This window comes from Caretta caretta, chromosome 6, assembly GCF_965140235.1.
Source record: "Caretta caretta isolate rCarCar2 chromosome 6, rCarCar1.hap1, whole genome shotgun sequence".
NCBI lineage: Eukaryota > Metazoa > Chordata > Testudines > Cheloniidae > Caretta > Caretta caretta.
The window spans coordinates 96,692,582-96,719,122 of NC_134211.1; positions in this window are offsets into that span (position 1 = coordinate 96,692,582).

Below are 26,541 nucleotides of genomic sequence, written 5' to 3' on the forward strand. Positions count from 1 at the left end.
ATCTGCTAAATGACAGGTTTCAGAGTAACAGCCGTGTTAGTCTGTATTCGCAAAAAGAAAAGGAGTACTTGTGGCACCTTAGAGACTAACCAATTTATTTGAGCATAAGCTTTCGTGAGCTACAGCTCACTTCATTGGATGCATACTGTGGAAACTGCAGAAGACATTATACACACAGAGACCATGAAACAATACCTCCTCCCATCCCACTCTCCTGCTGGTAATAGCTTATCTAAAGTGATCACTCTCCTTACAATGTGTATGATAATCAAGTTGGGCCATTTCCAGCACAAATCCAGGTTTTCTCACCCTCCGCCCCCCCCCCCCCCACACACACACAAACTCACTCTCCTGCTGGTAATAGCCCATCCAAAGTGACCACTCTCTTTACAATGTGTATAATAATCAAGGTGGCCATTTCCAGCACAAATCCAGGTTTTCTCACCCCCCACCCCCCACCTCCAAAACCCACACACACAAACTCACTCTCCTGCTGGTAATAGCTTATCCAAAGTGACCACTCTCCCTACAATGAAAAGGAGGACTTGTGGCACCTTAGAGACTAACCAATTTATTTGGGCATGAGCTTTCGTGAGCTACAGCTCACTTCATCGGATGCAGAGTGAGCTGTAGTTCACGAAAGCTCATGCTCAAATAATTTGTTTAGTCTCTAAGGTGCCACAAGTCCTCCTTTTCTGATCTGCTAAAGTTGTCTTGGCAGTGGGAAACTGCCTGGATCCTTTTGAACAAAGTTTTTTAATTGTGAATAATCAGTGATTCTGAATTCCTTCCTAATGGACAAGTTGGGTTATTAATAATGTCTTTACTATTACTTGCTATATTAATGTCTTCAAATGACACCTTTATGGTGATTAGTAGGAAAAAGAGGAATGGCAAGAACTGAAAAATTTTCCAAACCCCATAATTCTATCTAGAAAGAAAAGTAGCATCACAATAACCCCGGATAAAATGGATTATCCTGATGAAGCACTGAAGGATACATTATGAGCAACTATGAAGACTAAAATTTATGGAGAAACTTTTGTCAAAGACCTCATAACTCAAATAGTGATGTAGCCGCAATAAGTTATGAAGGTCTTTCCTATATGACAAGGGACAAGGAATCTGCTGTACCCTTCAAACATAATGCATTATACTTGCATTTTAGAATATTTCGCTTTAACAACACCTGAATGTATCACTAATGATTTTCTCTACGGGCTTAATAATCTACACGTTCATTTTTATTAATGGTGACCTTTAAAGTGTGTAATTAATTACATTTTTATAAAGTTTTCTTTTCTAGGCACGTCTTGGTAGTAAAATGAGTGAGCATGTTTCCCATGCAACGGCAATGCTGAACTACCTGATCAAAGCCTTAATACAGCAATTGTTAAATGAATCATGTTTAAAAGGCTTAGTATAAGAACATATTAACTTTTTGCAAAGGACAATTTTGTCAAAAGTTTTGAATGACTACAATGTAAAATAAAATGTATTGCTCTTCTATTAAAAAAGAAAAAGGAAATGGGGAAATGTAGCACAGAATAATGTCAGAGTTTAGGTCAGAATACATTAAAGAATTGGTGGATGATTAAGTGGCTGGGAACAGGTAATGAGCTAAGGAGCCTTTCATCTGTAAAGTCACACTTTTGCGTCTTGTCCTTGGGTTGCAGTGACTGCAGTTCAACTAATTATTATCTGATGGTTGCATAGTGGTTTGTGTGAAATGAACTGGATGGTCTCCTAGACCTTGTACTTAGTGGGCAGATGTCTCTATCAGATTTGCTGCCATGGTCAACAGTTTCAGAACAGAGGCCAAGGAATGACCTAGGTTGGACCCAAAAGTATACAAAAAAGTCAGACTATCTATGAGGTTGTACAAAATTTCAGATGTCCAGTTTCTCACTGATATAAACCTTAAAAAAATTGTCTTGCACAATTCCTGTATCGAAGGATCTTTTAAAGTGGAGTAGCTTCCCCAGGGCAGGTCTGCTACTGTAGACACAGCTTTCACCCTATTAATGTTCATCAGTAATCTGAACGAATAGAAATGAAGGTAGAGGTGAAGCTAGTCATAAATAGAGTAATTGTCATATTATTGTAGAGTGACTTTACCTTCTACAGTTCAAATTTGCAGAGCGTGTAGGAAGAACTCAGTACAGTTAGTACACCTTTCCCTGTACAGCTCCAGTGCAAACCTTGCATGTTTATATCCTGAGCACAGTCCTGTGTGAAATACATATTACCGGCAGAAGCATTGTGGGTACACTAGGATACACTATGGAATAAACACATCAAGTGTCCTACTTTGTTTCTGAATTCTTGTGTCTATGCAGTAAGCTAATTATAGTGATAGAACAATTTTTTAAGTGGACTTACTCACTCCAGGGAAGCAATACCTTGCATTTAAATTATCCCTGCCATGAAATGATATATCTATTTCACAGAATGGTAAACTGAGGCACAAAGCGGCTGCCTCATGATCAGGATCAAACAAATACATAAATGATAGGGCCAGAATTAGAACTCAGAAATCCTGACTCCCAGCCCTTTCCTTTAACCACAAGATCTCTTTGCCTTATTCTTTTTGCTAAAAGTGACCTGAAAAGATAAAAAATAACTGGGTTTGTGCTCTTAATTTACATATTATTTATATTGCTCCCATGAAGAGCAAGGCCTGAAAGTTGCCACTTCTCCATCCCCAAAAAATCATCAACATCTGTTTTTTACCCCCTTTTATAAATATCAGGAATATCAAGTCGCCTCTCTTTCTCAGAGGGTTTTCCCTGGACCACCCAGGGATGTGGATTAGAATGTGGTTTACAGAGGAGGGGATTAGCAAATGTAACCCTTCTGCCTGTCAGAGTTGGCAGCAACAAGGGCCAGGTTCAGTATCTAGGGGTTCCATTCCAATAACACAATGCAAAACCGGCTCGAGCTCCCACCCAGTGACCTTGGACAAATATATACCACCCCCGCTGGGCGCCTCCAAGAGGCAATATTTCCCCTCTTGCAAGCACATAGTCTGAATGTAGCAAACAGCCTTTTAATAACAGAGAGAAACAATGTGGCACTATGTTGGGGAAACACCACCAACAGGATTCCTAACACAACCCATGAGCAAAAAACTCACCCCAAGCAAATTGGGGCATGTCCTTTCCCTTTGGTTCTTGAGTCTAGCGACCCAAAATCACCCAAAGTCCCAAAAGTCCAACGATCCCAAAGTCTCTGTCCCTGGTCAGGGCAGCCCCAGAGTTCGAAAGTTTATCTGCGGAGTTTTACCTCCCAACCTGGGTGGAGATTGGGGGGGAGCGGTTAAGGGGCACCTTTACGTGGTCCAAAGCTGATGGCCCCACCTCTCCATGGGGCTCTGCTCTGCCAGCCACCCCATGAGCTGCTCTAGGCATCTGACAAACTGCTCTGCTCTGCTCCACCAGCTGCTCTGCTCGCCGTCCCGCAAACTGCTCTGCCATATATCTTCAGGCTCCCCCACTACTTAACACAACACTCAGTGATTTCAGCTCTTAGTAAGTTTAGCTCTTTTGTGATTTCAGCTTGTAGTATGGGAGCCTCAGTGCTGGTGCACCATTAGCCCAAAGTGAATTCAGCTCAGCAGCCTGTAACTAAACTCCTAATAGAATCAAAATTAGCTCTGATATTCCACAGTGGAGAGAGGAGGAAGTGCAATTAGCATGTAAAGCCCTCACCAGGGGACCCATGCCTCTCTCAGTTCATAGAGTTTTGGAACCCATGTCCCTTGCCTAGCGAGTGCTACTTAGTTGATGGTGAGTCCCTCCATCATAACAAAAGGCCAAGTACAGTTCCACTGTCCTTGATTCCCATAATCAGGGTAATAACAATTTATTCTTCCTGCCCTAATAACAGAGACACTGGGGATCCCACAGCAGCCAAAGTGACCATTTGGGCAGCTATGGCCTCATTCTAGGCGGGGTGGGTGTGCCTATGCAAATGAGATCAGCCCCTGAAGTTCTTTTCCACAGCTTGCCACATCTCACCACCAGATGTCAGGGTGGAGCTCATCCTGACTCTGTTTACACAAAAGAAGAGGTAAGGGGGGACAGGATAGAGTAGAAGAGGCTAAGAGGAACAAGTGTGGAGTGAAGCTGAGGTGAAGACACTGAGAAGAAGCAAGGGGAGAAGGATGGGGAAGGTTGGAGCAAACAGCCAATCAGCACAGGATAGAGAAAGTCTGAGGACATTCTACAGTTGGAACATGCAGATATCCCTGCTTTGGCTGCTTCTGCTCCTGCCACCAGAATCTCTGGCTGGCTCCTCCTCTCTGCAGTTCTCCCTAAGGGCCCTATTGTTTGGGAGGAGTCAGGGAGAGGCACCACCTGGGTCCTAGAGCCCCCAGAGTAGTGTGTGTGTGTGTATGTGTGTGTGTACTTCATTGCAGATAGGGGGGTTGCTGAATCTTTAACAAAGAGCTTTGTTTCTGCCTTAATCACTGCTGGATGCTAAGGGAGGCACCTGGCAGCCCCATGGTAGGGGAGGCCAAGTCACCTTTCCTTGCTTTAGGCTATGCATTTTCACAGAGATGAATTAGGCCCTCTCACAGTCCCAAGAATGGAGATAGTCTGAAAAGGATCAGAAGGGATGTGGGCCAATGGCCCCATGCCCTCCATCGTGCTACGTCTCTGTAGACTGGTGCGGTGGTGGGGTGCTTCTCCCTACTCAGGCCTGTGCATAACAGACCGTGAAGGTCTAACTGAGGCTCACAATATGCCTACAAGGGAGGTAAGCATTTCTTATATCCATTTCAAACTGCGGCATGGAACACTTAAGTGACTTATCAAAAGTTACACAACAATTCAATGATAGAGCTGGGAACAGAATTCAGTGTCCTAAGAGGCAGTTCTCTGCCTAAACCGCTAGACATCACTGTCTCTGCAATAATTTATATCCCATCCACTCCTTATTGACATCTAGGGAAATGCAGGGGGAAAAATGATTTGTAGAAAGCAGGTCAAAAGGCGACCACACATCTATTTCAGAAGGCTGAATTTTGTCACATCTGCCCAGAAGAGGTCCAAGAGGCTAGAAAGCCTCCCAGTGTTCTACTTGAATGGTAAGAGAAGGAATGCAATTAACTTGTCATAGATCAGAGAAAGCCAAGGTTATTTCCCTTTGCTGATGGAGAGGTAAAGGAAGAAAGCAAATGCTTCCTTCATCTTTTTAGCTCTTAAATACTCCATTCTGAGAAGCAAAAGTATGCGAATTCTATGTTGAAAATGTAACCACTAGAGGGTCCTTGTGTTCAAAGTCACTACGCAAAATGTGCAAGGCTCTGAGCCCTGCTAAACGACACAGACTAATCTTGCATTGGAAAAGCAGCGTGAGTAAGATGAGGAGGGCGAATAATTAAGTGGCACTGCCTCCGCTGGCTACCCTCAACACCGATTCTTCTTCAGATTCTTGGCTGCCCTGTCAAAATGAAATTGCTTCTGTTAGAAAGTAAAATAAATGATTTCACTCTAAAAGTGCATGATTATATGTTGATACATACATGATCCTTGTCTGAGGGACTATTTAGCCTCAAAATAAAGGATTGGCACCTCATTTTCTTGGTTAACTCTTTAAGTGCTCATTGGGTTACAAGACTGATAAATACCAGCCAAAGAGTACTGCTATGAGCCTGAAGCCTTCCCCACTGAGTCACTGAATGTTGTCATCAAGTGATGTCACAAACTGAATTTAACTGCTTTTTGCCTGCTCTATACACCATGGCATTCTGATTTTGTGATCTCATTTGGTTTTATGTGTAGCAAGTTGGGGAGAACCTGCAATTGGCAGACAAAATATTATATGTTGATTTAGAGACATCAAGATCTAGCGAACTGAGTATGGGCCCGGGAACCAGGCACCCCTAAACTCAAACTCACAGACTCATTGTGATACGTTAAGCAAACCACTGAACTCCAGTCCCCATCGCCACTTCAATTTCCTCATCTGGACAATGTGGATAATATTACATAGTTACCTAGCTCAGAGGGGATTAATGGGACTGATAGTTCTTGCACCTCTTTGAAGATGCAAATTGCTACACTATTCAGAGGACAATTATAATTATTTGAATTATTGAATACATGTTGCTCTCTAAGGGGTAGGTGAATGATACAGATCCACTCACCCCCAAATTTAGTGACTTTGCAGCACCTGGGCTGAATTCCAACAATACAGAATTACTCTGGCCAGTATATCCTGCCCTCTTTTATCCCCAGTGCTCCAATGATGAGCTGCCAGAACATGGTCTCCAATTCCTTTAGCTCTAGGTATGAGCTCCAGGAGCACAGGGCACTTTTGGTTCTAGCCTCAGGAAGGCAGCTGACCTTCACCATGGCTATGTCATGATATTTGTTTCATGGAGTTACACGACAGTGTCCCAGGACTGCAGTGCAAACACCACAGCAGCAGAAAATATGGTGCCGCTCTGCTGAATCAAGCTGACAACATTTGGCATAGGCTGGGCAGAACTAGATGCAGCTGCATCCAGACTATCTGATGAGCCATACTGTTATAGCATTTATTTTTTTCTTGCACAGCACTCATTACATAAAGCCTCTGTACCTTGGATTAAGGAGCTGTGTTGCTTCTTGTATGTCTTGTATGCTAGCACAGCACAAAGCTCACAGTGAATGGTCACTAACATTTAACATCCCTCCAAGCGCACTGTTTCTTTAAACTCAGAAAATAATCTAATGTACTCCTCTGAACAATATTTGGCCATTATTTCTTCTTTTAATTATTTTGTAAGAAACCATGTGTACCAAATGAGATTTGACTGTGTCTGGATCCATCTTATCAAATTCCTTTATTTGATATGAAATAATATCATTAAGAGGCAGGCGCAGCTGGGATGGATTCTGTCTCTTTAATAGCTCTCAGTACTTCCATTTCAGGAACTGGTATAATTACTAATTTAAGACATGTTGGGCATTGATCAGTGACTAGGATATTTAGGAAACTACGGTAGCCGTTGGCATCAGAAGGGCTTAAGTTAAAAAGGGCTTGCAGCCAAATTGGCTTGGATAGCAGCTCTGGCCATGGACTAAAAACAGGCTTCAGCACTATTAATAAATGGCAATGTGTCAAGTTAGAGAGAGATATTAAAGGTGCTGCAGGCATCAGTGCTGGGTTGAGTTTTATTTAATGTCTTCATTGACTGTTTGGAAAAGGGGGGTAAGCAAAACAACACAGTAACACACAATTCAAGACTCATTTGAGGTGTTTCAAACACCACTGAGGACAGAGCAATCATGCCATAGAATCTAGAGGGAAAAATGGGCAGGATATAAAAAACCTTATTCGTCAAACTGTGTGACCATTTAGCACCAGATTTTCGAAAGAGCCCAGCTCCCATTGAGAGCATTATTGGGAACTGCTGGGTGCTGAACATTTTTGGAAATCTGGACACTTCACATAGATGCCTAAAAGGGAACTGAGCTCTTCTGAACATTTGGCTGCTAATACTTAGTAATACTTGTAGTCCCATTGACCTCAAAGGCACTACACACCTGTAAGCCCTTCTCAAGGCAAGTAAAGGCTGCAGAATCAGGCATACAATTCAAAAATTGAAAAACTGGAAAAATGTAAGCTAATACATTTTGGGGGGAAATTCATAACACACATATTCAATGAAAGAGAGAAAACTTGCAAGCAGTAAAGTCAAAAGAGATCAAGGGGGGATAAGTGGGGGACTGCAAAATGGAAATTAACTTGCAATGCTATCCAATGGCAAAAGAGGGAAAGGTCTTTTGGGACTGTGTATAGAGGCAACATATCTCATAATACAGGTTCACAGATGATGATCCTCTCTATAACACTGGTGAGACCACAACTATGGTCTCTTGGGATCTCCATTGCAGAAATATGTCTGGAATAGCATTTAGATACTATGGTGACTGGTGAGATAGATCAATCAATTGATAGATAGATGCAGGAAAGATGAAAATGAGTATGTGAAGTCTGGCCAAATGTTGACTCAGGAGTTTCTCCATCATCCTTCAAATCCTTCTCCATGGTCCACTTTTGCCTACCCAAAATCAGTGAACCAGTCATACCTGGGCTGAAGGGCAGTCAGGTAGAGCTGATTAAAATATATATATAAATGACTTTCAGATTATTTGAAATCACCAGAAGCAAGCAATAACTAACTTGTAACTGCATGATTTTAGTTTGTTTACCTTTCTGCTGCCTCTTGTGTCACACTCACTTATTGGGTCATTTCAATTAGATTGTGAGCTTATTGGGATAAGGACTATGTCTTCCTTTATGTGTCTGGCACCCCTCACAATGGAGTCCTGAACCTGCATGGGTCCTTCAGGGACGAAATAATAAATAATAATAATAATAATAATAATAATAATAATGATAATAATAATAATACTGAAGGGTTTATTTATCAAAGAATGGGATACATTATTTAGGGGGGCTCCCGGGACATAACTAAGAGTAATAAGTTGAACCTGAGTAAAGGAAAATTTTGTTCACCATCAGGAAATTATCTCTACAAGTGAGATCTACAAGACTGCGGAATAATGTCCCAAAGGACAAAATAGAAATAATGTAAAACTCATTTGAGTCATTTGTAACTAGCCTGGAGAAGATGACCTAAAAGGTATTCATCTCTAATTTCTATGATTCAATGATGTTGCTTTACTCTGCCTTTCAAAATAATGATAACAATAGTATATTTATTCTTTACCTTTCCTCCCAAACTGCTTACCAAATTGATAAACAGGAATTACTTCATCCATCAGTGAAACACAGCAACTGTATAATGGCAAACAGTGACTCCAAATTATTTTAGGGCAGGATGTGAACAATATCTCTTTCCAGTTACAACAACAGGGGGGATTTATATAAAAGGACTGTAATGACAGTTAGGAATTTGGCCAAAACACAAGGAATAAACCCTTTAGTCTTGATATTATGGCTAAACTCTATCCTTACAAAGAATTCCTGCTCCTGGAAATAATTTTACAAGGGGTTCTGATGTTCACTGTATGCCACATATGAAAGACAGCATAGGAGTAACACAGTAAAGACAGTAACACCATGCTGGAGTATTGGTTCAATACTGACTCCAAGAGTTTTCTGAACTACCTAGAGTACCAAATTTTTGCCCACCTGGGGTCTCACACCCAACTACCCAGACCCAAACCCACTCTGACTAATTTATGAGATCTGACAAAATGACAGCAAAAGGTGGCATGGCTGCTTAACACATCCCAGAATAATAAGTCATGGAGCAATGAAATCCATGAAGTATTACAAATTTTGTTTAAAGTTTTCAACTTCTTGTACAGAGTAGAACTGAAAGTAACTTGGTGCCCATTCTTTATGTGATCTAGAGTATGAGTATGGGAAAGGACCAAAAAATCTCTCCCAAAAGTCTGTTTAGTCCATGAACATACTGGCAGATTCAGAGGTAACTGAAATACTCCCACCAGACACCTAAACATCTGCAGCAGGAAGGAGATTAAGGAAAGGAAAACCAGGGAGGATCCACTGGTTGGTCTGTGAGGAGAAGCAAGGCTCCTTCCACTTGGTTTCCATTCCATTCCACTCCATGGGCTCAGAAGAGGTTTTGTTGAGCCAGCCACATTAGTGGCCTGCTCATTTCCCCATGCCATGCCTCTTCTGCTATTACAGCTTTGAACCCCACAGAGAGGCTTCTGTTGGCTGCAGCAGATGGAGTGACAGAGGGGTTATTCCCCCCATTCTGTGCCTAAGCAGGACATCTAGGTACGGAGGCTCCTCTCTGGGTCAAGATCTAGGCATGCAATCTTTGCCCAATTTCTGCCATAGCATGTGGTGCTGCTATGCACTGTTAAATAGTTTCCATATTGCATCTCAGAACTGGGTGTAGTTGAGTGGTGCTTCATGTGATTCTGGAACATATCGTACAATATTTGGCAAGCACAACTGTATCCTTAGGGATCAACCTGTTCTAAATCTATAAATGCTTTCAAAATTCATTGGCAGTTCCAAAATGCTTCTACCAGGTAAACTGGAGGATTCATTAGCCTTTTTCCCTATCAAGACCACTTTACTAAGAGCTGACATATATCCAGATGTTAGGATGTATAGGATATTAACAAGATATTAGGATGCATAAGGGATAGTCTGGTGAATAATAATACAACACCTTTTTGTAAAATCAATGATGCAGCCTGCATCTGGAATACTGGGTGAAGTTCTGGTCACCTCACCTCAAGAAGAATATTGCAGAACTGGAGGGGTTCAGAGATGAATAACAAAATGATCAAGGACATGGAAAACTCTCATACTTGAAGAGCGATGAAAAAGATTTGGATTGTTTATTTTAGCAAGGAGACAAATAAAAGTATATGCAGTAAATTAATGAATGGTCTCTAGAAGTCTGATAAGGAATTCCCCTTTTCCCTGTCCCATAACACAAGAACAAGGGGACACTCAATGAAATTAAATGGTGGGAAACCAAAACTCAGAAAAGGAATTGCTTTATCACACAATGTGTGGTTAAGCTCTAGAACTGACTACCACAGAAAATTGTTGAGGCCAAGAATTTAACAAGATTCAAAAAGGGATTGGCTATTTTTATGGATAATAAGAATACACAGAGTTATTCTAACTATAACAAAAATATTGGAAAGGATATTAAATGTCATACTTCATGGTTTAAAACAGTTTTGAACTCACAGAGATCAGGATGACACCTATGTGTGGGGCAGTTTAGCTTCCCTTTGCCTACTGTGGGGTTTTTAAAGTTTATTCTGAAACACTTGGTACTGTCCATTATCGTAGAAAGGATATTGGACTAGATGGATCTTGGATCTGGTCCAATCTGGGGATTTCTATGTTCCATTTATTCTTTCCTTTCCAATTTACATTGTCTTGATCTTTTTACTTAGTCTCTCCTTGGTTGACCTCTAGACTCTCAATCAGTGAGTAATTTCAGAGGATTGTTTTATTTGATACTTCATATGTTTTATATTTGTTATATTGTATTCGATCAGATTCACTCTCCCATTTAATATCTCATTCATTGGAATCTCTCTTGTTCTGGCTGCATTTTATATTGAAAATTTCATTCTATTTTTGTTCAAGCTCAATTAGTTTATTGACATTCTCTCATAGCTACACATTTCCTGTGTGAGGGGCACTGAATGTATGATTACTTGTGACTGCTATTTTCTCTCGCTTGGATGTGATTGGTTGCATGTCCCATGTTCCAGTCATAAACTGAAGATACAGCAGTTTGTCCTACTTCTCATTCATACTGTTTCTTATCTGCTTCTCAGATGAAAACATGAATTATTCACATACAAGATTAATTAACTCTACATGATGAAAGTTTCTTATACAAGCGCCTCAGATTGAATATGCATCACACTCTTACATCAACTTTGTGTCTCTGTTGGGAAGAGTGACAGCACCTGTGACACCAACGCCACTTTCTGGAAATCCTCCCTGCTCCTTAGGTGCTTCCCAGGCACATCGCAAAAAGGAAAGGAGGACTTGTGGCACCTTAGACACTAACCAATTTATTTGAGCATAAGCTTTCGTGAGCTACAGCTCACTTCATCTGATGGATTCAGTGGAAAATACAGTGAGGAGATTTATATACACACGGAACATGAAAAAATGGGTGTTTATCATGCACACTGTAAGGAGAATGATCACTTAAGATGAGCTATTACCAGCAGGAGAGTGGGGGCGGGGAAGAAAACCTTTTGTAGTGATAATCAAGGTGGACCATTTCCAGCAGTTGACAAGAACGTCTAAGGAACAGTGGGAGGGAGGGGAGGAAATAAACACGGGGAAATAGTTTTACTTTGTGTAATGACTCAAGCACTCCCAGTCTCTATTCAAACCTAAGTTAATTGTATCCAATTTCCAAATTAATTCCAATTCAGCAGTCTCTCGTTGGAGTCATAGAATCATAGAATCATAGAATATCAGGGTTGGAAGGGACCTCAGGAGGTCATCTAGTCCAACCCCCTGCTCAAAAGCAGGACCCATCCCCAATTAAATCATCCCAGCCAGGGCTTTGTCAAGCCTGACCTTAAAAACTTCTAAGGAAGGAGATTCCACCACCTCCCTAGGCAACGCATTCCAGTATTTCACCACCCTCCTAGTGAAAAAGATTTTCCTAATATCCAACCTAAACCTCCCCCACTGCAACTTGAGACCATTACTCCTTGTCCTGTCCTCTTCCACCACTGAGAATAGTCTAGAACCATCCTCTCTGGAACCACCTCTCAGGTAGTTGAAAGCAGCTATCAAATCCCCCCTCATTCTTCTCTTCCGCAGACTAAACAATCCCAGTTCCCTCAGCCTCTCCTCATAAGTCATGTGTTCCAGACCCCTAATCATTTTTGTTGCCCTTCGCTGGACTCTTTCCAATTTATCCACATCCTTCTTGTAGTATGGGGCCCAAAACTGGACACAGTACTCCAGATGAGGCCTCACCAATGTCGAATAGAGGGGGACGATCACGTTTTTGAAGTTTTTTTGTTGAAGAATAGCCACTTTTAGGTCAGAAATTGAGTGACCAGAGTGATTGAAGTGTTCTCTGACTGGTTTATGAATGTTATAATTCTTGACATCTGATTTCTGTCCATTTATTCTTTTACTTAGAGACTATCCAGTTTGACCAATGTACATGGCAGAGAGGCATTGCTGGCACATGATGGCATATATCACATTGGTAGATGTGCAGGTGAACAAGCCTCTGATAGTGTGGCTGATGTGATTAGGTCCTATGATGGTGTCCCCTGAATAGATATGTGGACACAGTTGGCAACAGGCTTTGTTTCAAGGATAGGTTCCTGGGTTAGTGGTTCTGTTGTCTGGTGTGTGGTTGCCTGTGAGTATTTGCTTCAGGTTGAGGGGCTGTCTGTAGGCAAGGACTGGCCTGTCTCCCAAGATTTGTGAGAACGATGGGTCATCCTTCAGGATAGGTTGTAGATCCTTGATGATGCGTTGGAGAGGTTTTAGTTGCGGGTTGAAGGTGATGGCTAGTGGCGTTCTGTTATTTTCTTTGTTGGGCCTGGCCTGTAGTAGGTGACTTCTGGGTATCTTCTGGCTCTGTCAATCTGTTTCTTCACTTCAGCAGGTGGGTATTGTAGTTGTAAGAATGCTTGATAGAGATCTTGTAGGCGTTTGTCTCTGTCTGAGGGGTTGGAGCAAATGCGGTTGTATCACAGAGCTTGGCTGTAGACAATGGATCGTGTGGTGTGGTCTGGATGAAACCTGGAGGCATGTAGGTAGGAATAGCGGTCAGTAGGTTTCTGGTATAGGGTGGTGTTTATGTGACCATCGCTTATTAGCACCGTAGTGTCCAGGAAGTGGATCTCTTGTGTGGACTGGTCCAGGCTGAGGTTGATGGTGGGATGGAAATTGTTGAAATCATGGTGGAATTCCTCAAGGGCTTCTTTTCCATGGGTCCAGATGATGAAGATGTCATCAATATAGCGCAAGTAGAGTAGGGGCGTTAGGGGACGAGAGCTGAGGAAGCGTTGTTCTAAGTCAGCCATAAAAATGTTGGCATACTGTGGGGCCATGTGGGTACCCATAGCAGTGCCGCTGATTTGAAGGTATGCATTGTCTCCAAATGTGAAATAGTTATGGGTGAGGACAGAGTCACAAAGTTCAGCCACCAGGTTTGCCGTTACATTATCGAGGATAGTGTTCCTGACGGCTTATAGTCCATCTTTGTGTGGAATGTTGGTATATAGGGCTTCTACATCCATAGTGGCCAGGATGGTTTTTTTATGGAAGAACACCGATGGATTATAGTTTCCTCAGGAAGTCAGTGGTGTCTCAAAGATAGCTGGGCGTGCTGGTAGCATAGGGTCTGAGGACGGAGTCTACATAGCCAGACAGTCCTGCTGTCAGGGTGCCAATGCTTGAGATGATGGGGCACCCAGGATTTCCAGGTTTATGGATTTTGGATAGCAGATAGAATACCCCAGGTCGGGGTTCCAGGGGTGTGTCTGTGCGGATTTGTTCTTGTGCTTTTTCAGGGAGTTTCTTGAGCAAATGCTGTAGTTTCTTTTGGTAACCCTCAATGGGATCAGAGGGTAATGGCTTGTAGAAAGTGGTGTTGGAGAGCTGCCAAGCAGCCTCTTGTTCATATTCCGACCTATTCATGATGACAACAGCACCTCCTTTGTCAGCCTTTTTGATTGTGATGTCAGAGTTGTTTCTGAGGCTGTGGATGGCATTGTGTTCTGCATGGCTGAGGTTATGGGGAAAGTGATGCTGCTTTTCCACAATTTCAGCCCGTGCACATCGGCGGAAGCACTCTATGTAGAAGTCCAGTCTGTTGTTTCGACCTTCAGGAGGAGTCCACCTAGAATCCTTCTTTTTGTAGTGTTGGTAGGAAGGTCTCTGTGGATTAGTATGTTGTTCAGAGGTGTGTTGGAAATATTCCTTGAGTCGGAGACGTCGAAAATAGGATTCTAGGTCACCACAGAACTGTATCATGTTCGTGGGGGTGGAGGGGTAGAAAGAGAGGCTCCGAGATAGGACAGATTCTTCTGCTGGGCTAAGAGTATAGTTGGATAGATTAACAATATTGCTGGGTGGGTTAAGTGAACCATTGCTGTGGCCTCTTGTGGCATGCAGTATTTTAGATTGTTTAGTGTCCTTTTTCTTTTGTAGAGAAGCAAAGTGTGTGTTGTAAATGGCTTGTCTAGTTTTTGTAAAGTCCAGCCACGAGGAAGTTTGTGTGGAAGGTTGTTTTTTTATCATATCCTAACTCAACCCTATTTCGCTGTGTGAAGTCTGGCAGCGTCACAGCATAACACAATACACCAAGTGTAATATCTTTGGGGCTTTGTCTACACTCACATGATGCCCACATGTCCTGAGTGTGAGCATGGGCTACACCTAACACATTGTGTATGCTACCAAAATACTTCATTAATCCTTCTTATTAATTATTTATTAGCCTTTCACATTCAATAGGGGTTCATAGTGTATAATTGAAGGCAGAATAAGGCTTTGTGAGACCACTTCTGTGTTGAGCTAAACATCATGCCAGCACTCAGGTGCTGAGGTATGGATGCTCAGCACCTTAGAGGATTAACCCCTCTTACTCATTACTGAACAATTGGTAAGGTCAGATAGACCTCCCAGCACAAATTCAGAGTGGGAGCTCTACTACACAACTTCCATTTATCCGCTCTACTACACAACTTCCATTTATCCCCTTTCCAGTCCCCACCCTTTTGCTAATAACTCAGAATATCTTTCCTAACCCATACAACTCTCTCCTTACCCTCTTCAGGCCAGTCACTGCTGGTTGTATCCTTCTCCTCACCCAACATCCCCTTTTCTCTTTACCTTCTCTCCTTATCTTGGTGACCCTTCTGCTAATGTTGATAGTAGTTTTCTCAGGTCCCTTGAATTCATAAGACCTCAATCATCCCTGGAACTGCTGAACTGGGTTTTAGGCCCATGCCAGTTATCATCTCTATCATCTGATTGTAAGTTGAATTGTCATCCTTTGAACATTTATAGTTAAAGAATCCTCCATAATATTGTGACATTTTTCCCCTTTGTCCTGTAGCTGCAAAATATACTTATTCTTTCAACAGATTAGAGGAAATCTCTTTCCACTGCCTCCTCCCATGTTATTAAGAAATCTAGACTGTTCCTGCACTGGAAGACTCCAGGTAAGAAGGCAATTCTACTAGTCCAGTATAAGTGTGAAGCCATCAGCCCTTAGGAACTTCCAACTAGTATAGAATACTGCAGAACTGCTCCTCAGCAACCTTATGGTGAGCACATCAAACCTGTTCTCCTCTTTCTACACTGGCCTCCCACAGAATATCTAATCCAGTGCAGGGTCTCAGTCCCTATCTTCAAGGCACTCAGTGACCTGAGCCCAATATATCTAAAAGACTACTTAACATTCTGGGATGAATGTTATGCTGAACAGATACAAAACAGAACTCTTTACAGTAACGGTATAGCTCCTCATGGACCATCCCAGACAGTGGAACAAACTCCAAGAGGAATGAAGTACCATTACAAACATCTCCACCTTACACTGCAAGTGCAAAGCATACTTCTTCCACCTTCCTCTCACAAATAAACACAGGGCAGCGTGGACATTTGAAACCCCCCCAAATTAAAGCATATCAAAACAAAACTGTACACACAATTCTCCCCTGTCAGAGAGGAAGAAAGAATGAGCCATATGTGACAGACGTCAGTGAGGTTGCTTAATGCACTAGTGGAAGGCGCTCAGATACTGTATAAGATTGTACTGTGTCACACATCCTTTCATAAATATTTGAGATTTGTTTTCTCCCTCCTGTTTCTATACTGCTTGACTTTTGCATATGTGAAAGCTGTACCAAACCTTAAGGTTTTAGAATTTGGCATTTTCCATTCACTTTTTAGTTCTGAAGAATAAGTAAGTGTCCCCTGACTATCTGTGTTGGGAGATAGAGCAGTGTGCTTCTCTCATGTAAGATCCAGCATTTACCCTAAAAGGATATTCAAAGCAGGTTTAAAGCAATCATAAACATTTTATTAATATAGCATTCTCCAAGCAGGACAGTCATTTATTATAAAGTGCCTTAAGCGTATAAAAGAGTTCAATTATCTAGTCAGTGATCATTCTGATTACATCAGTGAGGAGAAGCATACAAGTAAGTGCATGTAGGAGAATTTGGTATTTTATAGGATAGATATACACATCTCTCTTTGTAAGTGCAGCCTGAGGAAAGCAACAAGTAGATGAAATGTCATTATATTTTATGTTTCTTTGATTCTCACTCTGCTTCCATTGAACTCACTGAAAGTTTTACCATTGACTTCACTGGGAGCAGAATAAAGCCAATGCCAAGTGCTTTTGAAAACCATACCTTATATGTATGTTTTCCACACAAAGGAACTTTTTCATCTTCATATTTTCTAAGAAGAATGTCTATGAAAATAATACTGCTACATTGTACTTACATAATGCCTTTCAACTGAAAACTTGAAAGCACTTTACAAACATTTTGTAAGCTCCACAACCTCTGGTAAGTACAGTAAGTGACAATCAAGAACTTAGCATTCACCATCCAAGGCACATGAAGTAAACATAGTATGTTCCTGTACTTAAAATAGGGGACATTGTGGTACTAAAGTCACTGGAAGGTTACAAATGTTTAATTTGTAATGATGTTCACTGATTATATGAGGCTGGTGTTTTTGTGATACTCTGATATTAGGATACTCCTGGTAAAATTATAGATGGGCCTGAATCGTATCCAGAGATGTAAGTGCACCTACACTTTGGGGGCATTCAAAATTTGGATCTGGTTTTTGCAAATGTCCTCTTTCTTTAGAAAGAGCAATGGTAAACCAAGCCCCTAGAGCTAACATGCTGAACTGTTGGATGCTCTAAATATGGACCTAGGCTTGATGACATGGCCTATTTCTAGGAAAGATGGGTAAAAAGAATGACAAAGAAGAGGTACAAGCCAGTGGCTGAGCAAGGAACAGAACCCAGGAGTTTAAATTACATGTCTTCTGCTATAACCCTAGATCAACATTACCTCCTTTTGACATTATAAAGCTCCAGTGACATTTTCACAGGCAATTGAAGAGGTGTTCTATTCAGTCTCCAAACACACCTGTTGTTACACATTTCCTATGTGATAAGAATGTGTTAGCATCTCTAGCTTGATCAACATAATTAACTGTCATGTGATGAGAGTCTCCAACTACAATTGCTTTGCGAATTCATGCACATCATTATGCAACATTGTGACCCAGGGATTGTGTACTGCTAACTAGGCAGGGCACGGGTGTAGTCCATAAGTATAGGTATTTGCTAGATAAAGTATAAGCATAAATTAAGGCAGTAAAGCAATGAGCCTACAACAATACAGCAGCTAACAAGGCGTAATAACCAAAAGCCTTAGCATATGTAGTTAACCAGGACTAATCCTGGATAATAAGATATCACAAGATTGAATGTTGTAATGACTAAACTACTGACAGTAAACCACATGATGCTATTTTATACCAGCTTGTGATATTTTAAATTAGGAACATCAGCAGATGTCTAACCCCAAGAGCGTGATGGTAACAAATTGATGTAAATGGTAAGTTTGAAGTAAACCGACTAGTAACCTATTGAAGAACAGCACCCCAACATTAATAGTGTGAGGAAATACACATTTCCTGGATTTTACCACTGCTTATGACATGGTTTGGCACAGAGGCCATCTGTGTAAACCCTCTCTAGTGGCCCCACATTGGGTGCAGGCCCGCTGACGAGGTGGGGGACAAAAGGGGCAATTGCCCAGGGGTCCGTGCAATTTAAAAGGGCCCTGGAGCCTCCAGCCCTTTTAAATTGCCCAGGCAGGCTGCAGGGCACCTAGGCATGTGAGCCAGCTTGGGTGGTCCTGGAAGTGACAGATTTGTCACTTCCGCCCCAGGCCACGTCCCCCCTAGCGACGGCCCTGTGGGCCAGAATTTCTGTCGGCAGGCCTGATTGGGTGGTTGGAGAAGTAGAGATCTTCCTCTAAAATAGGCAGTTCAGAGTACACATGGGTGACTGTTGCGGTTCCTGGAAGTGTCAGATTAATGGTCTTCCTCAAGGTTCAGTTCTTTCACCACTACTGTTCAATATGTACATCAATGACGTGCTGGCAACACTCTTGAAGAATTTTATCTATGCTGACAACATCTGGTGCAACTATCAAGCTCAGTCATTCTCAGAAACTGACAAGGTTCTTAATGATGATATGAAGCTCATGGTAGACTACTGGAATCAATGGCGCCTGCAGCCAATCTTTTACAAGATGGTTTCTAGCGTATTTCATCTGCATAATACAAGCACACGTTAAATATTTTCTTAAATAGCCAACATCTGCAGCATGACCCAAACCCAGTTTACTTTGGTGTGACATCAGATAGGTCACTGACACACTGTAACCACTTGAAGAAGATAGAAACCAAAGTTAGCACTCAGAACAACTTGGGCAGAAAACTGGCCAAAAACCTGGGGTGTGAGTGCCCAGATGCTTAGAACATCAGCCCTTGTCCTCTGCTATTCAACAACTGAGTTCTGTGCTCCTGTTTGGTGTTGCTTGTCTCATACCAGGCTAGTGGATGTAGAGCTTAACAAAGCTATGTGCATTGTTACTGGGACTTTACGTGCAACTCCATTGACGTGACTGTCAATACTCAGTAACATAGCAACACCCCAATTTCGTGGTGAGGTGGCTTCTGTCATGCTTCTGGCCAAGATCCATGAGAACAGCGAATTTCCTCTGTATTCAGACCACTTCAATCACGCCAGTTCACATGTCTTCTAGATGCCCTTTATCGTCACTTATGTCACCGCAGGACATGACAGTGGAATCTTCTTGGCGTAATGATTGCTCAGTGATGACAGTAGTTAATCACTCTCTTGTCACTGATCTAACTATCTTCCCACCAGATATTGACCTGCCAAGGCACCTATGGTCATCCCTGAACTGGTTTTGAACAGGACAGGGCAATTGTGCAGCCAATATCTTCAAATGTGTTTTTTCTAATGATCCACGATGTAGATGTGGTCACCTTCAGACTACTTTGCATATCCTTGACAAGTACCTGCTGACTTACTTTGACGGGCAGGCTATCGGCTCTTCACCTCGCTGAAGATGATACTGTCAAATGGTAGGGCTCACTGCATATATGCTGAGAGAGAATACATATAAGAAAAAGGGGATGAAACCCCTACTGAATATTCATTAGGCATAGTGGAATCAGTGTAACACATTATAAAAGTGTATCTTGGCTTGTGTGCATGGGGAGATGTAACTCTTGGGAGATGCCAGGTGGTGACGGTGAGTCTGATTATGAGGATGATAACTAACTCTTCAGGTTCTTTGGCAAAGTATTGTGAGAGCATACAGATGTTCAGATGCAGGTTTTTGCTGGGTTGGAGTGTTTGTGACTTTGCTAAGTGTGCTAATAATACCATTACAAATACAGAAGGTTTTTTTCCTAAGTGTGAGTGTTGCATGTGCGGTCTCTACCAAGAACCAGTAGCTGTCAGAGGTCATCTTAATCACAGCAAAATTTATATAAAGTTAATAATTAAGGAGCTATGTATCTATACTAAAAATTATCATCATCTTAAGGTCTTGGAGTTAAAGCAGGCTTCCAAGAGGTGACATACCTCAGAAATGTTATTTTCAGGCAGTAGGTAATGAAATGGCGATTTGTGTACTTTCTATTGTATGACTATTTGTAAAAAGAGCAAGGGGCTAAATAAGAAATTGTAAAATCTACAGTAGTGAAAATCTACAGGATGAAACTAGCAGCAGGAGGGGGAGGAGGATGTCCTGTTTATGAATAAAGACAGGAGAGTAGCTAGACAGGATCCATAAATGTAGATTGGTTCTCTTCATCTGTGTCTTTTAACATTTAAAGCAGAGTAGGGGGGAAGGGAGGGAAAAGGGGGAGGTGACTTGGGCCAAGTTGCTTCTCATATTGTTCATAATTCCCTTGGTAACTCGTGGTAGGGATGGGTCAGCACTCATGTCACACTCCACATCAGTACCTGTTCCAAGCTGGGGAAGTTAATGATCCAACCAGAGGACTGAATTCAGTGATGAATCCTGTTCATTGCCAACTGAAGCATATTGCGCATATGCTAAGAAGAAAGTAACTCATTTGTTTTTTTTTTCCTTCCAGGTAAAGCCACCTACTGCCTTGCCTCACATTCCTCTTACCTCCCAGGTTGGCTTAACCAGAATGTTGCTTCTAGAATGGGAATGCAATGGGATTTTCTATTTTGTGGGATATTCTACAATTTTCAATTTTTGTTCTGAAATGGAATTAAAGAGAAAAAGGTCAACATTTCCTCCCCAGCCCCCCAAAATAAAAAAAAATAATAATAATAAACATTAAAAATAATTCAAATGTTTGGTTTGGATAAAACCAAAATGTTTCATTATGATTTCAACTGGTTTTGATTTACAGAATATAAAACTGTTACAGAATATAAAACTGAAATGAAAAGTCATTGTGAAACAGATAATAAAAATGTTGCCTTCTTATAAGGTCAAAACGGAACTTTTGACCTGATCAGAATGCTATGATCCATTTTTTTTTCAAAATTTAGTTTTGTCAAAATTGCATGTTTCTGTGAAGTTTCGTCTTCAACAAATCAGCATTCTCTGATGGAAAAATGTTTCACTGGAAAATTTTTGACCAGCTCTAATGTCTTCCTGTAAATTGGCAATGTTCAATACAATTTACTCTGCCTTCTTCCAATTTGCCCTTCAATATTTCTCTGACTGCACACTAAGCTTCTGGAAATACCTTGTGGTGCAGGAAGCATTGAGAGCCAGAAGCAGTCTGACTGGAAGACAGTTGGATGTAAGGGTAGGGGAATCCCTTTTTAGGGTAATAGTATAGCTGAGTATGCGGCTCAGGAGAAGGACCAAGGACCAAATGGAAAGCTTGGAGCTTGTGGGACTGGGCCCTAGTGTTTTCTTTTGGACAAAAGTCTGAAAACTGCAGCAAACAAAAGGCTGGGATAAAATCCAAATTTCTGAGAATTTTAAATGTTTTCTAAAAACTCTTGTACATAGTATTTTGGACATGGACTCTAGAGTATTTAATTAATTTAAATATTTGATGGCTAAGAGAAGCTTCATGTCTGAAGAAAACATTTTTAATTTATTGAACATTGGAAGAGTGTTTAAATATTTTACAGCTAAAAGTGCCTAACCAACCAAATAACACCACTTTGAAAGATCCATACTTGTGAATGGAATTAGCAGACATAGTTAAATGTCTGTCTTTTTAAAGCTGTCAGGAAGGAATTAGTACTCTCTAGGCTCTTGAAAACATTCATAATGGGTTTAGTATGAAATGAAAATATTCTGGAGCAAATAAATCTCAGAGAGAAGTTTGAAGAAGACTCAGCTGAACCTCTTGATCCTGCCAGCAAGCCTGGGCGCTTATGTCCATCTTCTGGATGAGGACAAGCAGTTCTGGCCTAAACCCCACTGTAGCTAAGGCCTGAATTGACATAAGCAATTATCACATGGAGGGAGGTCTCATGTCTTGGAGGATAGAATTAGGGAGGTAAATGGGTCATTGGACTGAAAACAGAATGTTTGTACTAAATAAGACAAGTAAATAGGTCTGTAGGCTAAAAAGACAGAATGTCTGAGCCAGCTAAGATAAGAAGGAGAACACCCAGGAAAACATTTATTAACAATGGACAAGATAAGTTAGGAATGTAGAAATGAGGTAAAGTATAGGTTGAGCGTGGATAATGAGTGGACAGAGTATGCTGTACAGGGATTGGTTCCTGCAAACTAACCAAGCCAATCCTAAAACATGTGATGCAATGTATAGTAAATGTAATATACATGTGTAAATGTACATAAAGGTGGTTTACTGTGTAACTTTGGATATGTGGTATACCCTAAACCCACTCCCTACGCTTAAGTCTGATCAATACACTGTAACTTTGCTGGATGCTCAATAAAGGAATTGGTGTGATAAAATCTGCTGTTGAACTGAACTTTTTGGATCCCAGAGAACTGGATGAAGTGTTCTCCCAGAACTGGACAAGGTGTTCTCAATAAGCCAAGTGGAAAAGGTCTCAGAGGGAATCCCAACACCTTCCTTCCATTCCATGTGCCTTTGGCCTACTTCTCCATCTTCCCCCCATAGGGTAAAGAGTCAGCAGACCTCACCATTCCTATAACATTTTTGGGGAATCAGGTGACCCCTATTCAGCAGCAGCAGTGAAGGAAACAAATCTTCCGGGGTATACTAAATCCAATCACACGCTACATGACAGAGGCAATTTACCATAGTCCAGTGCACTCTGAGGCATGTGCACTCTGAGGCATATAGAAATACCTCTATATTTCTTTGAAAGGCTGATTTCAGTGCTCTGGGGTCCACTGCTGTAGGGATGAGCAGACAGGCAGGCTTCCCATCCTTCTGAACTTAAACACTGCTCTCCTCCATCCCAAAGGACAGCCAGAAGACCTGAAGACAACAGGGCATGAGATAAAGGACAAGCTCTCTTACTTCAAAAGATGGCTCAAAGTAATTAACTGATGGAGACCAGGACCTGTTTGAAAGGTAGAAGAGGACCCAAGGCCTTTCTACGGGAGTTTGCCATAGATCAGATAGATAGGATCCACGAATCCCAGTATCACTCCAGTTGTCCATGCTGTTTATGAAAAGGGCTACAGATATTCAGGTCATTAAACCTGTCAGATTTAGCTAAAACAGTGTTTCACACCATTAGTATTTCAGGACTTCACAGGCACCTGCTTTTATTTAATTCTTTTCTCGTGTAAGGGCCTAGGTGAGAAAAATAATGGAAGCTCCTGTTAATATAATGTGATACCCTTGCCCGGAATTTTGAGATTGAGACTCTTGTGTTGCCAGTGCATGGCTCAGATAAATGTTTATGGCAGTGGTGGGCAACCTGCGGCCCATCAGGGTAATCCGCTGGCTGGTTGTAAGACAGTTTGTTGACATTTGCACGGCTGCCCTCAGCTCCCAGTGGCCTTTCCCAGCCAATGGGAGCTGCGGGAAGTGGTGTGGGCCACAGGGACATGCCATGCAAATGTCAACAAACTGTCTCGCGGCCCGCCAGCAGATTATCCTGACAGGCTGTGTGTGGCCTGCAGGTTGCCCACCACTGGTTTATGGCCTGGTTAGATTACATATTTTTATTATTTCAGCTGCACAACAGGGAAACAGTGAAGATGGTGCACTATTGCCAATGTTAAGCATTCAAAAATCATAGTTCTGGCCACAAAATCATAAGACTGACTTAAAAATCAAGAGATTTTGAAATCATAATAAATGTTGGGTGCTTTTTATGCATGTGCCTCCTGTTTCTTGAGCCTTTTCAGTCTTGTCAGGTCACATGTTCAAGCTTTTCTCTGCAACTCTCAGGTCTAGAAACTTACATTAAAAAAAAAGTAAGCTGAGATTCTCAGCTAACTACATGACTCCAAAAGCTGAGGCTTTAAGAAAAACACCAAATATCACGAGACTCATAATAAAATGATGAGAGTTAGCAATACTTGGGTGCTGCTAGTCATTCTGCAGAACATGGTCAGGATTTGGAGACAGGTGTAAATTAGTTCTGCTCAACCCCTCTTTGTTGCTATACACATAGGATTTCCTTTTCAGGCCATTGGGTTGTGCCATAAGCACATGACACTGAATGAACATCATGGATTTCAATCCACCCCCAGAACAACATGACATGTTGTCTGATGAGGCCTGAGAGAAGACCTGATTCTTTTCTCACGCACACCAATGTAAATCAAAATAACTCCACTAAACCTAAAGGAGGTACAATGGTGTAAAACTGGCATTATGAGTTATAATTATTTTATTTCTAATTTTATGGAAACCCTGTGCATCATAAATGTTAAATGGTGACTATTATCTACATATGCAAATAGCTTCCTCTTTTGTCTTGATCACTGTAAAATTCAGCAGTTAACATTACTTTTTAAAATAAAAAATTGTCTCGCTCTTATCCCTTTGAGGAATTCAGATCATAGTTATGATTATAATGGAAGTGCCTCATCTAAAAGTATCAAGAGGATGGTGTGACCTCAATTAGGTGGATGTCAGTGTGGCTTATTTGGTTACAACCATGCCTGTGGGCCAGAGGTACATTGCTTCACAACAGGATTTGTGTTTGTACCCACTAAGCATACAGCAGTGCAGTAGCAGGGGGTTGCTTGTACCGCTAGAGGTGTTGTCCTTCAGATAAGATGAACAGCAGAGGTTCAGTCACTGCAAGGTTTTGCTCATAAAGCAAAGCACTCACTGACTGCCTATTGAAAAGAGCTGATAAATTAAAGTCTGTCTCTTGTCCACTATCCTATTTCTCATTACAATAAAGCTGTGTCAGTAAGTAATTCACAACTGACTCAATGACTTTTTGCTTTCCATGCAAACAGAAATTCTCTATAGATGGCAACTGTGGAAATGTCACTGGTGATTGTCACTGGGAATATTCATAGTTCATAGAGTCCCATGTCTATTCTCAGATTGGTTGATTTATACAACTAACCAATGCAGCATGAATTAAAAATATTTTACAACTAAATATTCATCTCAAAATTCTTTTTTGGGTGAGTATTTGAGCATTCAGAGTAAAAATGCAGTTGTATTAACCATTTGCACTACTGAAGCTCCATCACTCAAATATTATTGGAAAGAAGATTATGAATATGATTGAATCAAAGTTTATATTCAGTTTTGCAAGAATCCTCACAAACAATTTCCTCCCATACTACTGGCTAATAGTGAGTATTGTTGAGGGCATGAAGCCGTTCTGTTTGCCCACATGGCAACTCCACTGAAAGAATCTGACCTTTAATTGTATAAAGTGCTCCAACCTAGCCTGTAAGAACCAGATTTTTCCCAAGTTACACGGTGTTCAGATCTGGTTTGAGTCAGCTCATTTAAGAGATAAAGCTTGACCACAAAACTGATGTTAAGATTTGAACTTTCCCCAACTGCAAAGCCATTCAGAACTGGGAGGGCTCCTTGGGTCCCATCTCTAATATCCTGGGTATGAAAGATACATGATAAGAGCCAAACTCTAGCCAAGAATGATCATTCAAAGTACTGGGTGTAACTTTCTAATACTGTCTATTATGGGTATCAGAGAGTTTTGAAAAAGAGGTATACGAACAAAAAATGTCCCATCATTTTTTTCTGTACATGCTAAACATTAAGGAATCTAGAAGGACAGACAACATCCAGAGTTCCTGAAACGTGCTGCATTGACAGCCCAAACTGAAATCATATTTTTATCCACAGAATAGCTGCTGAACTAATCATGTGTCTTTCGAACATCCCCAGCCATCAACACTTAATTTGCATGTAACATGTCTACGGACAATTGGGGTGTTTCAGTCCCAATCCTCATTTGCTCACAGCCTCTTCTACTGAACCCCTAGTAAAGTGTTTGAATTGATGACACTACTTTTCTTGACATGGACCTCCACCCTTAGGAAGTATATTGGAGTTACCAATTCATTTCACACAGGCCACCAATCGGCCGTCAGATAGTAAATATGTTTGGTTACTTAGTACCAAGCTGGGCTGAATTTGATTTAGTATGCTAGAGATGAAAGACTTCACATCCTGCTATTAATGGCCTGAGGAATCCTGTCACTCCTTAATTATTTTAACTCAGAGGAATACTAACACAAAGTTTATGCAAACTGGGATTTGTCTAATATGCTACCTTGCCTCTGTTTGAACTCAAAAGGTCAAAACAAGGTTTCAAAGAGGGAAGATCTGATAATGGAGATTGTATCACCACCAGCTACTGTGTATGGAAGAAATCTAAACTGAAAGGTCATTGGAGCTCAGAGTGCAGACAGCTTTTTTCATCCTGGGCTCAATGGAACAAACTCAGTCTTGATTTCACTTTTATGAAAATAATGGAGTTGCACAACTAATAACAGCATTTATTTGGCACCCACCACCATGGAAACTGGCCTCCCT